The sequence below is a fragment of the Pholis gunnellus genome, assembly GCF_910591455.1.
Source record: "Pholis gunnellus genome assembly, chromosome: 22".
Classification (NCBI taxonomy): Eukaryota; Metazoa; Chordata; class Actinopteri; order Perciformes; family Pholidae; genus Pholis; species Pholis gunnellus.
The window spans coordinates 6,165,615-6,179,442 of NC_136549.1; positions in this window are offsets into that span (position 1 = coordinate 6,165,615).

Here is a 13,828-nt window from a genome sequence, read left to right on the forward strand (position 1 = left end):
GAAAACAGACGAATGAAGGTCCACAAACGAGAATATCGTAAACTTTTATGAAGTAAAAACAATCTAATTGTGATTAAATATTTGTGAGCAGCACATTTTTATAAATGCCTGCACTGGGACTCAAATCTACATCATGCTATTAGCATGTGGGCTCTTGCTCTATCCATTAAGATGCTGTTCATGCTGTTGGTTGTCATGGTCTCTCATCTTTTTCTTACTGGCTACAGGAAACTTCCATGTGATTGGTGGGTTTTCCAGAGAGCAACTTTACGCAACTTTACGCTCCCACGCCAAAAATATCTGTATAAATGCTGCTAACTTTAGTTAATATTAGCCAGAATACAACTGGTCATACCAGACCAAGTAGGGCAGCAAAACTGTGTATACTGAACCGAGTACGGGTGCGTTTTGTTGATTGTGAACTCAACTTTTCATTTTTAAGATGAATAATGTGTTATTTCCTCCTTTAAAGGTTCCATAGTCTCACTGTAAGTCTTTTTACTCTCAGGCTGACACTCACGTGCCAAAGACAATTCTTGTACTAAAGATGGAGTGCATAATTCCACACAATTCATGGCTCTCCATTGACTTTGTATTGCGTGAATGGGCCTGATTGTTACTTTAGTCTGCTAGTAAACAACAGAAAAATGCCTAAAAGCTGTGTGATGGGATGCACTACTAACACAGTAAAGAACCCAAAACTACGTTTTTTTATAAGCTGCTGAACCAAATGTGCCTTTGAGAGACCAAACTGAGCGGTAACAATGGCAAACCTGTGGGATCCTGACACTCACTATGCCTTTAACTATAACTATAACATTGCAGCACGCTTTATGTCTAAATGTCAGTTTCAAGCTAACTATGTGTATCTTAAGCTAAAGCATTTTACAGTATGCAACTTATGTTACAGTGGAATGTGGATAAATCAGAAAGCTATGCGGTATTATATTTGCAAGTGCCCTGGCTAACTAGTAGCTTGCTAACGCTAGCTTGCTAACTTGTTCCATTGACCTTTTAGTTATCAACTGCACCCCTGGTAGACAAAGGGTGCTAAAATAATCCTTTGACAAGCTGAAATCTGATGTTTTTACAGGCACTTTGTTTGCGTTTCAGCCCTTGGTTGCATATCGTGGCGTTTCTGGTGGTCAGAGTACGCTTGGCGCTCTGTCTCTGTATCAGTAGGCATTACACACTTCTGGCAGCAGCTGGTGAAAGCTAGATATAAATGATTGCACAAAACTGTATTGATCCTTGTGGAGGAAAACTGCAGAGCAAACAGTGACAGCAAATATAAAGACTGAGTGGCCTAAAAATGTCACTGACAACATTTCCAACAGTAGAATATATCAGGAAGATGCAAGTGAATAAAATGTATGAAAATGAGTACATTATGATGCACATACGAATTAAAAAAATGTGCCTTTCACAACTACCAGATGAGTGTAATGACCAGTCTATCAGTCATCAGTCTCCACGTGACCTTTGACCTCCCGGAGAATCGACACTTCAGACGCTCCTGGGTCAAACACACTGGCACTGAGTGCGTGCTTGACCCCAGACTATAGAGCCAAGAGACCCCCTCCACACACAAATACACCCAAACCTGTCTGTTTAACACCTCTGTTTAACCAATCATCTCTTTTTAAACACCAATATTGATAAGTTAAAAATCCCAGTTAGCAAATATTTAGTTTAGCTGTCAAATTTGACACTCTTTATTCGTCAAAATGGGGAAAAAATGAAACCTTTACAACGTTTTTCAAACATGACAGGAGTTCAGCTGAAAACAGATGCAAAGTCAGATGACTTTGTTGGACAATTAAAGTGCATTTACTGTTTTTTTTAATTATTAAAAGGCCTGACGTATTATTTGAACACTGAATATGAAAATATAGTTTCTCATTCATGGGGGATAAAGAGGATGGGATTGTGGTGGGTTTTTTTTTTGGGGGGGGGGGGTTGGGGGCCCACCCCCCGCCCCACCAAACTCCGTTTTCAAAAGGCGTGAGCGATGCAGTGCCTAGTAATGATGGGAAAAGTCTTGCGCTGACAACGAGCAAACAAACACTAAGGGTTTTTAATTTCAGGCCAAGCCTGCTGTCGACAGCTCGAACAAATGAAAGCAAAGGAAGGAATGAGGACGGGTGGGGGTGGGGGGGGCGGAGAGGAGAAAGACTAACATGACACAACGCTAATCGAGCCTCTTTCTTTAAAAGGAAGAAATATCTCCCACCTTTTGTTGATGCTGAGAGCTCTTTGTAGACCCGATCTGATAACAGGGTGTGAGTGTTCTCATAAGTTAACCTAGAGACCCAGAGCCGCCAAATGGTGTTTGTGAAACCTGCTGTGCTGAATCTCACTAAGGGAAGTCACGCTTCCAAACAAAAGTTTCACCTTGGACTGATTATTAGCATACATATCGAATGGATTTTTTGATAGCTTTTCAGGGGATGAATGTTTGGACCGCCACAGTTTATATGTTGGCTGGAATGTCATAGCAATCAACTCATACTTTCTTCATGTGTGCCAGTCATTAATGAGTACAACATGGCCGGCCCCTCCACATGAGATGAATTCAATGTTGGCTTTTTTTTTTTCTCATGTGGATCCAGCATTTGGGGCATTTAAACTCAAACAACACATACAGACAAAGATTAAAATAGCCATTTACAGAGAAAAAGGCTTTTTTGTGTGTTTAATAGCCACAAGAAAAGCCAAGTTTTGCGTCTCTGTAAGTAAAAAGAGGTCCATATGCTTCTTCCTTTCCAGCCTGGTGTGTGACAATCAAACCGCCCAGTACCGTCACACACAGTGAACCCTGCGAGCATGTTCTGGCAGGCAGTGTTGTGCAAACAAGCGCTGCTTTTTAGAACAACTGAGCTGTCGAATATTTATTGTTTGGTTAAGGTTTCAGTAAGAAATTACGACATCAGTAGGCGGCATAGGAGCAGCTCGGTGAGGGGGGATTTCCCACTTTTCCCCTCAGACCAGCCCCGCCTGAGCCTGATCCACGCACTGAAAGACTGTAGTTTGGATGGATAGCTTGTCTTTGGATGATTCGCTTTGAAAATCAAAGCAGCTATAAAAAAAAAAAAGAAGAATATTTGCTTTTGAAAGCTGTACTGATATTTTTGGTTTGAAGTCGCTGATAGATGATATTTGGTGCATTACATGAGTTTTATTCTTGTCAGAGTGGTAAAGCCTCTGAAATCACACTGATGAAATATCATCATTAAAAGGCTCATCTTGAAGGAGGTCAATTCATTAGTTTTTAATTGTCAACGTATGATAGACTATAAACTGCTCCACTGAAGACACACGGTTTTTCGACAATTAGACAGGATCGTATGTATCGTACCATTAGCGACGTAGCTTTACTAGCTAGCTTGCTCGGAGAACTACTGTGACTGACGGGGAGCTTGCATCTACCCAGCTGAGTAGCCTTTTAGTGGTTAGCTAGCTGTTAGCTGTGCCACTCTCTGGTGTGTCCGGCTGCTGGTGTCACTGGTTCAGGATTCACTGTGTGTGACTGTGACAGAGAACACAAGGTGAATGTTAAAGGCAGTGCGATTGCATACAGAGTCAAAGGAATGGCGCGCATCCACACGAGTTGAAAATATTTCAACTTGAGCTAAAAGCTTTTCTTTTGTATCCACAAAACAGCGTTAAGAACACAATTCTAAGCCGAGCGTTCTAAAAACCAAACACAACAACAGAATGATAGTAACACGTAGGCTACACACACAATTTCGCAGCTGCTGAACTCTAGGATTTGTTACACTGTTTTAAATTCGCTTGATTGAAACCGGTTTAAATAACGGCATAAAATATTAAAACTTCATATCACAGCATAACATCGTGACTGACATTTAACGGCCCTACACATCAGTCTAACTCTGCTAAGAAAAAAAAGTGCTGAGAAATACAAAAATAATCCCTCGCAGGCTTTGACATGTGCTCGCGGGCCCACCCAGAAGAGGGACTGCAGCCATTTTTTATTTTTTCATAAGATATTTTATCATCGGCTCTGTTGTGCTGAAAACGTACACACGTCCTCCCACACTGACTCAGCGCACTCCAGATGTTAAAACGGAGAGCCATCTTCCCCCCCCCCCAGCGCCAGGACAGGCATCTTTATGCTCTCTTCATAACAAAGATTTTCAAACGCTTTCCAGACTGGATGGCAGCAGCCGCTGTGAGGCGACTGCATCGGCGTCGTGGATGTCTTGGCACCGTCAGTTCAGTTTGTGAAACATAAATAAGACTGTTCTACGCTCTGGGGGGGGGGGGGGGGGGGGGGGGGGGGGCATGTGAATGTCCCCCTGGTCAGGACAGGGGGACATTCACATGTCGCTCTTGTTTGCTGAAAATATCCGGATGTTTTTTTTTACGACGTAGCTTTGTTGAAAGTTTGTACGCTTTAGAGCCTTTAGAATATTCCTGCGCCAAAGTGTGTCTCCAGGGTAATATTTGTGATTTGTGGGGCTATAAACTCCAATCACAGCCAAGCATCAATGAAAAGGGTCATCCGATACGATTGCAAAGTATAAAAGAGACACTCGAAAGTGAAATGAATAATGATTTCAAAGGAGTGCAAAATGAGAAATCTGTATGAAAAGACACTGAAAGTCAAGGTACGGGTGGGAGAGGAAACAAGGGACAGAAAGAGAAGGAGGAGAGAAGGCCCGGAGAGGCTACGTCTATCCTGGCCTGAATTACTATCATTATTGTAATGACTCTGTAATGTTTTCTTTCCTGGACCAGTAATTGTTACCAAGCCCGCTGTTCAGAGGTGCAGGTGGACAAATTGCTGCCGAGCATTACTTTCCATCACAGCGAAGGAGAACATAAACCACATTTCCACCGTGCAGGCCTGAAACAGGACTTTTCCCTCACTCACAATCGAACTGTTTGGCATTCATGGCTATTTCACTCTATGATCAACAAAGTCACATTTTTAAGCACGAAAACAAAGGGGTCTGATAGATTTTGTAATCCTGTGAAACTACTTGTATATTCCTCAAACCTCCTCTCTTCTGCAGGTATACGTCTGATAATATAGTATTTGTGGTACTTGTGTAAAATTTATTACAGAATCATTACAGATCTTTGTTAATTAATATGGAAAGAATGCAGACTTTTCCTGAAATTCTGCCATCGCCCCTCCCAACCCCCCGCTCTCCAGCTCTCCACATGAGGCACAGTTGTGTTGTATCTGAATGTATTGACCCTTTTAAACTTCCACGGCCCATATAACCCATATGAACCCCCGCCAACCACCACCACCTGCGGCAAACTGTCCATGACTCTTAAAACCAGCCAGATGTTGCTTAGCGTCTGAGATTCCTCCGCTGTTTCATGACAAGGACTCGCAGGATTGAAGCAAATTAGTTCGCTGATGTGTGAGGTTGTGCGGTAGGAAACAGGACTGCGTTTCTTTATTTAATCAATGCACACATGATGTTTCATTAAACTGGTCTCATTAGTGAAGTGTTGGAAAGAAAGAACTGGTCACTGTAGAAGAAGCCTAGGAGCCGTTGCAAAGAAAATCTCCATCATCTTTCTAATAAAGTGTCGTTTTTTTGTCCTCAACATGAATTGTCTACTTCCACTTTGGTTAGACAGTTCCTACATTTCCCAGAATGCCTTTCAACTACCCCCCCCCCCCCAGCGAACATGTCTGGGCTTATTGCTCTCAGCATTTTTAGAAGTGGGAGGAGAAAATGATGACAGCCGCACTACACACATCAGTGGATCAAGATTTTAAAGTAACCAGTAAAGTTATTGTCACGCCTCCTCCCTCAAGAACTCCACCGGCCTCGTGCTCGCACTGCATTTTGGTCTATTTTACGCTACTGTTGTTGTACAAATTGATCTTCAATGATTGCCTTGGTCCGTGCAAACTGGTAAAGGTGTAATGCAGTCTCATCCAAGGTCTTCAAAGAACTTGCTACATGCCATTTTCAGACATTAATGTGATTCTGTTTTTGTTTTTTTCTCCCACCAGCGACTTTCTTTTGGGTCCCAGATGGTCCTCCGTTGAGTTCTTAAAAGTCCTCGCAGGCTAACGTACATCAAAAGGCGAATTCCACATCTTTTGAAAGTGTTGTAATTACCAGTCTGAAAGCAGCACATATGTGGCGCACACTGCATCAATCATACAGCAACACCTGATTTTAATCGCCCCGACATAGCTGCAGCGACAGTCTTGACACCCACAAAACTGCTTAAAAGGGGAAGAGTGGGATATGAAAAAGTCTCGGCGGCGACCGGCTCTCGTTGTTTTTAATGAAATGACAAAACACCCTCTCCTGAGTGCAATGTTGTAGCTCTCTTCCCTGCAGCGAGTCTGAATAATCGGAGCCGACGTCACGTGAAAACACGTCTTTCTTCCGCACCGCAAATAAAAACGCAAAAATGTAATTTAGCTTTAGGGGAATTCTGCATTCTCAGAACTTGCAATAAAATGGTTTTCAACCACAGAAAGTGTGATGTTTCTGCATTGCAATTACTAGAAAATACCTGTTTATTAAGTCTTGTCTCTGGCCACTTTATGGATTTAAATCCACTATTCAATCTCGTTTAACTCTGTTTTTGGTCTCCGCCAACTCTTGAGGGAAATAGCTGCTAAAACGCTCAACTCACCAGCTAGTCGCTAACTTTGCCTGTTTGCTGTTTGGTGCGGGGCAGAGATGGTGTGCAGTGGACTTTTAGAGCATTGTCACTGAACATAACTGCGCCTATAGAAATGATACTGAGACCAGTGTCCAAAAAAAGCCAGAGGGAACTGGAGAGTCGGGCGTTAATTCTCTGAGCGTTTGTCACTTTAACATTATAGATGGTCTTTTCATCCATTGTGACAATAGAAATATAGAGTAGAGCAGCTTTCATCTTTTTTTATTGGATCTAAACGGCTCAATTTCCGATAGTACGTAGTCATTTTGGTCTGACATTTTTTTTTCTGTAATAATTGTACAAGAGAAAAGCTCTTTTTTCCCCGATCCATCTCTGTTTCTGTGCTTGGTACCGATCCAGATCAGCTCCTTGCTGTCCTTACGACATTGTGAAAGCCGCTCTCCTCCTGGCATTCACATGGCTTTGGCATGCCGGGGCATCATGCACATATGTTATCGTGCAGGCTCCCGGCTTATTGTCTTTGGGCCCGCACCCACCACTGAGCCTCGCCATGCTGCATGGGACATGTTTCTGGTCAGTGACTCATGCAGCATGTTGAACCACGTGAAACCACAGCTCTGTGCCCCTGTGTTAGTCTGCCAGGAGGCCTACAGTACCGTCGGAGCATGCCTTACAAGCCGTTTCCACGCTCTCTCAGCGAGCAAACTTGCAAACAGCTGCGTTTTCCATCAGAAGTGGTTTCTGGAGAGGTGTTTTTTTTTTTCCTACCCCTGTCTTCCTGAGGTGGGGGGGGGGGTTACAGGATCTGGGGGATTGGGAGGCAGGGTTGCAGATAAAAGTGAGATGTGCCTCGCACTCAGCGGTACGGTCCATGCACACGCTTATTAGCAACAAAGTCTTGAATCATGCAGGCAGAAGATTTACTGCGTGTGGAGGCAACTTAAAAAAAGGGTCGCCATGGCCTGTGGGGCAAAACCATTCAGAGTGTTTTCTTAACTAATGAACTGTGGGATGAGCCACTTAAACTCACAATTAGAATAAATACTTTCAGTGAGAAGTGTTTCGTCTCGTTCTGATTTCGATTCAGTCTTAAATGTGCTCAGTTTGTTAACTTAATGGGGGCTTTAAAAAGAAAGCACATCATTAATTCTACTGTACTGCCACACCTCCAATGTGTGTGTGTGTGGGTGTATTCACTCCATCACACAAGCACACGTTTGAGTTTAATTTGTGTTTACATTGCGATACAATTTCTGAGGTTTATATACATGTTAATAAATTGGATTGAGGCCAGTGTAATGTAAAGTTTAGGGCTGCTTGTGTGAAACAGGAAGCAGCATCAGAGCGACCTCTAGTGGATTCCATACACACATACAGTTTGGATCTGGGGAGGGGAAGCTGATAGTTTCACCAAAGTCAAGTACCCAAGCGTGGCATTTAAACCCAGGACCAATTCACAAATGGAAAAACATGCACCGACAGACGTGCCGATGTGCATTTGGCCATATTCAGTTACTAGACTTAGAACATTACATTTTTGTGTGGTTGCAATGACCTGACAAGACTGATTTTCATACACGCTTGCACATGTTTTGCATTGGCCAAATTTGAAGATCTGAGAGGAGTCTGACTGGGCCGTCTTTGCAAGCCGACTGCTTTTGTAACAGCAAACAACTCTCTTTGTTCAAGTCACCAAAGTTCACCAGAGGATCAATGTGTTTCTTTCGCTTGACGGTGTGAGATAACTAGAGTGTGTTGAGGTTATACTCTCTGTGTTTTCTTTAAGTTTACTCTTTAATTACCCGCCGGCTCAGGGCTGCGAAAAAGTCCCCGAGCCAGTGGCTGATCAATAGTGCCGGGCGCGATGTTAAAAGCTGGATAGCGACTGATCCTGGCTGGCCCCCCCGCCGCCGTCTAATGAGTGTGATGTGCAGCGAAGACGCGGGGTCAAGCCGTCCTCACCCTCCCGAATAATGAACCCCGCGCTGAGGGAGAGCCGACGCAGGTTAACTCGGGGGAAAAGATAATTAGACAGATTGCTAGCGAGAGTTGAAGATGCATTCTCGTTTAGATTTAAAGTTGTGCTCTGATGATCAACGGCAACCCTGTGACATTAGTTTGCTAACGTTCTTGCTTCTCTCAGGACCCAAACACTTGCTTGGTACCCTGACGCAAAATATGGCGTGATCAACACCGCTAACCTGTCCAATTAACCACGTGCCTGTGCGCCACGTCACCTTTGTTTATAACTTGGTCTGCTTGTTACTGAACAGTACCAAGTAGCGAAGTCTTCCCATCTGTGTTGCTCAAGGACTTCCTGGCAGTTTAAGGGATCAAACCCTTGACCTTCCAGTTACAGGACAGTTGGGCTATTTCTACTCTACTGGGCTGTTTCACACTCTGCTGTCCCAATTCCTTTCTACTGTGTCAGAGACGAGCAAATGTCAGCAGAATGTGGCATCAATCCTCCCCTCGCACAGGTCCTCAGTGAAGACGCGGTAATCCCTCCGGTTGTGTGCGTTCAGGTTCAGCTGCTCTGCCGCCGACGGAACTCAACCGTGACAAAGCCACCGGATTGGAGGACAGTTATCTGGACTCGCCGCGCAGGAGACGGGACGAGAGGTCAAAGCAAATAGGCTCACCAGAGAGGGGAGTCGACCCTTCAGGCAATCTCCCGCTCCTCCCTTCAATGAATTGGAAGTCCCACCGGCCGCTCCGCTCGGCTCGGAGAAAGGCCCGCCGCATCTCGCAAATGGGGCGGAGAGAGGAGGATGAGGTGATCCTCCGATGTCCTTGGAGTTTCGAATGATAAATTCGAATTAAAAGGCAGCAGAGATTTCGGTCTTGGCTGACTTCACAGACAAACCTCCAGACCACTTCTCTGACCTCTTGGTCTATTAAAAACAGATTCATTCTTGGTAACGTGTTTATTTCCTCTTCCATGTTGAACGTAACAGTTTTGGATCAGCCCTTTCTTAAAGCTGCACTAATCAATATTTTGACAGTGACAGACCCACAGAAAATCATCCCAAAAACTCTACAGATTCCCCTCAACTCTACGGAACGTTTTAGCATCTTTCAGCTCAGTGTTTAGGTGTCACGGCCCACAACCTTACGGTTTCGGTTCAGTCTCACAGTTCTCATCAGCCTTATTTCCTGCGGGCAGCAGGAAGCTGTTTTCAGAAAAAGAAACCAGCTGTCTGCACCAAACAGCAGACTGAGAAAGTTAGCAACTATAGCCGGTGAACGGGTAGCAGCTTAAAAGACAAATGTCTCAAACCAAAACAAAGCTAAAAGGAGCAAGAATACACGTGTCAAGTTTAAACATTAATGCTGATGTTGCTCAATGTCTGCTGGATGAGTAGACAGGCAATTGTCGGCTAACGCGTGTGCCATCAATGCTGTGTTTACATTTGTTGTGCTGCTAAGAGATCAGTTAATGCAGGTTTAAGCGATCCAGATCTGTTACGTCAACTACGGGCTAATTTGTTTTCATCTTGTGTGCCAGCACAAACATCACTTGTGGGAGAAACCAAAGTCAGTCAAGGTTCATTAGCCACATATCCACATATCAAACACAGGTTAGTACTGGATTGGTGATGCTCGCTGCACTTTATTCTTTATTCCCCTCCGTTTGGTTCTGTTCTATCTCTTCTCCTTGCTTCACAGTTTACTTGTGTTTGTGACCGTTTTCCTGTTGTACTCTCTCGACATATCCCTCAGCTTTCAATTCAAGTCTGCGGAGTTTTAGTAAATTGTACTTCTAAATGACTTGTCAAGGTTAGCGGAGCTGGCTGTTAGAATGTATTAATGAGGCCGCACCTTTAGGGAGAGCTAATAAAAAAGAAAACCAGCCCTGCTCTTACCCCAGGACATTGTCCAGCGGTTGTTATGTTAATCACTTAGGCCTAATTAATACCATGCATATCATTAGCAAAATGGGGATTCAAATGCCAGCATGCTTTAATTACTGTTGTAGAAGTCATCTACATATCTGCAGTGAAAGGTAGCCGTCTGCCAGTGCTAATTTACTTGAACCCTTCTCATCTGTGCCGCATAATGAGAAAACGACATGTAGAAGTTTCCAGAAATAGAGGAGAATACAAACATCGTCGTATTTAACAACATTCACATTGACATTTTTGGCCTACATGTGTTTCAGAGATTGTATGACTGACCATGCAAAACCTGTTCTTGACTCTTACACAGGATGTTTAGCAGTATCAAGATGATCCACTGAGTGTGTGTGTGTGTGTGTCTCAGGGGGATTTCCTGATATAATCTCCCGTCCTTTCATTCCTAATAAACGTCATTCAGAGTGCCACCCACAAATCCCCTCGACTTACTGCTGTTATTGAGACGACGTGGGAAAAGGGCACACAACGAACTCCCCACCTCCTTCCTTTTTCTGTTTGACTTTAAGTGACTGCAAACACCACGATCCCCGTGTTGTAGAATGACAGTGAATTAACCTTGAACCTGAGATGCATGAAAAACACAAAATGAAGAATTTCCAATAAGTGGCACGGACAGTGTTATAGATCTTGTCAAACACGCTGTCAGAGCTGATGTGAATATTTAAATGAATATATCATTATAATTGCTGTTCAGTTATTAGGAATTAAATTTAAGTTAAAAGAGCTAATTCTGGGGAATGCTGCTGCTTTTTGACTTATTTGGGACTCAAAGTGCAGGTGTTTCGACTCCAGCCAGCACCTATTCATGTTTACATCATACTGTACTCATGTCATATCACTAACTCTCTTGTAGTTTCAGATTCCACCACTTCCTCCTGCTCTGAACCAACCCTGTTCCCGCCATTCGCCTCACCTGAGCCTCACCTGAGCCTCACCTGAGCCTCTCCTGAGCCTCACCTGAGCCTCTCCCCCCACCTCCCCACCTGGACTCTGGTAGGTCACAAAATAGTTACTTTTCCCCACCGTAGTACAATGAGATGAATTCACTTCAGTCTTTCTCTCTATTTTGTTTGATTTGCGGTCAACCAGCCAAATATTCAGGTTATAGATGTCCTTGCTTTGAGAGAGCCGTACCAAAAAAAGTTGCGTTTAAATGACACAAAATTCTACACTTTAAGCAGCTCCTTAATTAATCCTCAACTTGCACACATAATTAATTGATATACATGCCCCCCCCCCCCCCCCCCCCCCCTCAAACAGTGCTTCCCTACTGGGGAAGTTAATTGTCAGGTTAGAAGGTTCGCCTCCAGAGGATTTGTGCTGTGAATTATAATGATTTCAACTTTTTCTTCCACAGTCGGTGTCGCCTGTTACTATGTAATTAATTATATATTGCATCCCAAAGTGTATCACATGCACTGTATTATGCACAATAGATGCGATCTGTTGGCAGTTATGGATAAACTCTTTGGTCATCTATGGTAAAAAAGAAAAGTAGGAATATTCATTATTCTATGACGTAAACAAGGATATTGTTTCATATTTCATAATCCTATACTCCTATAATCAAGGAAACATACATCCAGTACATAAAGTTGGATAGATATTTAGATATATTGTATGCCTATTACAAGTATTGTCTTCTTCGTTTTGTCTTTTTTCACGTTCTTCCACTCCTCATTCTGGATATGTATCCTCATACCTGTGATGTGCTGTCGACCTGTCGGCTGATAAAACAAGGTTCACGGCGGCCATCTTTAGAGACGCACTCTTGTCCTCAATCAGCTGAATAAGATTGTTCTCCTCGGGCTAAAGAACAGGCGACTGGACTCAATATATTTTCTTTGTTCAAGTGTTTCCCCAGAGTGCTTGAGATGGGACAGAAAAATGACAACCTTGGCCAAAGGATGCCATGTCGACCAGCGTTTCCCCAGGTCGGCTCACGTTCATTCCAAAGTCATCCAAGACATTGAGAAGTAAATGTGTGTGTCAAACATCTTTTCCCCAAAGCTCATCACTTACTTTTCATTTTATTCTGAAAATATATATTGTGCAGAAACATTCATGGCCTTCCTTATAAAAAAAAATAGGGCCAGAAATACGTATCTCTCTCTGTACAGCTAAATAATTCAGCAGTTTCTCATTATCAACTCCACCCCCGTGAAGAGCAGACACCTTAAAACTTCACAGAGGCATGTGTGGGTGTCTTCGCACTCCATCGCCTCGCCGCGCTACAACTAAATCTGGCATTATTCTAATTAATGAGACGAGTTCATTAGTGCTCTCGGGGTTAATGTGTTGTCCTACAGCAGATTAGTGAAGGGAATTCAGTGTTGCTGGAGCATCCTAATTAGATCACAGTGGGTGCAGCCTGCTTGAATAGATGGAATAATGAAAGTCGTCACTCTTCGCAGCGGCAACTTCATTACTGCGCCCTAGCGCTGCTCATAAAAGGCCCCAACGTTCACCTGGAAATGGATTAAATTATATGTATCAATAAAGCACTGCCAGCTTTCTTGTTTGGGTTGGATGTCCTGATGACGATTAGTGGCACCAACTGCCATCCAAAGGACTGTGATGGTACTGCAGACATGAATGAGGAGAATGAAGCTGCCCCTCAACACTAAATGGCAATAATACACCAGATAGAAATGTGCTCATGTCGAGTGGATGGTAGCTCGGAGGAATAGTGCTTTAACTACATTCTTACAATGTGTCTTTGCTTCAACATGCTGTTTTTTTTGGCAGCAGTCTCTGTATACTGCTGCGTACAAACATTATATTTTACTTTCAATCTGGACGTTTGTATTTATGGAGGAAATGACTGTAACGTGAGACCCACAGATAATTATCAGCGTTAGCTAGTAGCTAATCGAAGTTAGCCACCAGCTGGTAAACATAGTGAAGCATCTAGCAGCTAAAGACTGTAGTTCCCTCAGCAGTTGGTAGAGACCGAAATAGAGCTAAAAGGAAAGTTAATATCAGAAACACAACTTTAAATGAATGCTAATGACATTAGATATTAGGGCCACTTGCGTTTTCTTGTCGGCTACCGTAGTTTCCCTACTCGCTTGGCATACGGGGAAAGTTTCAGTTGGTTGCAATCAGCAAACTCATCGCTAGATGTTACCTGTGACTGCTTTGATTCCAGTATATTAACGTTGAATATATTTGTGAGATTTAATTGTGAGTTTGTTGCAAGGTCTTGGACTCCGGTCTTGTGGTATTCCTTAAATCCTGACCAGAACTCAGTACAAGAGCATGAAATAAGCCAC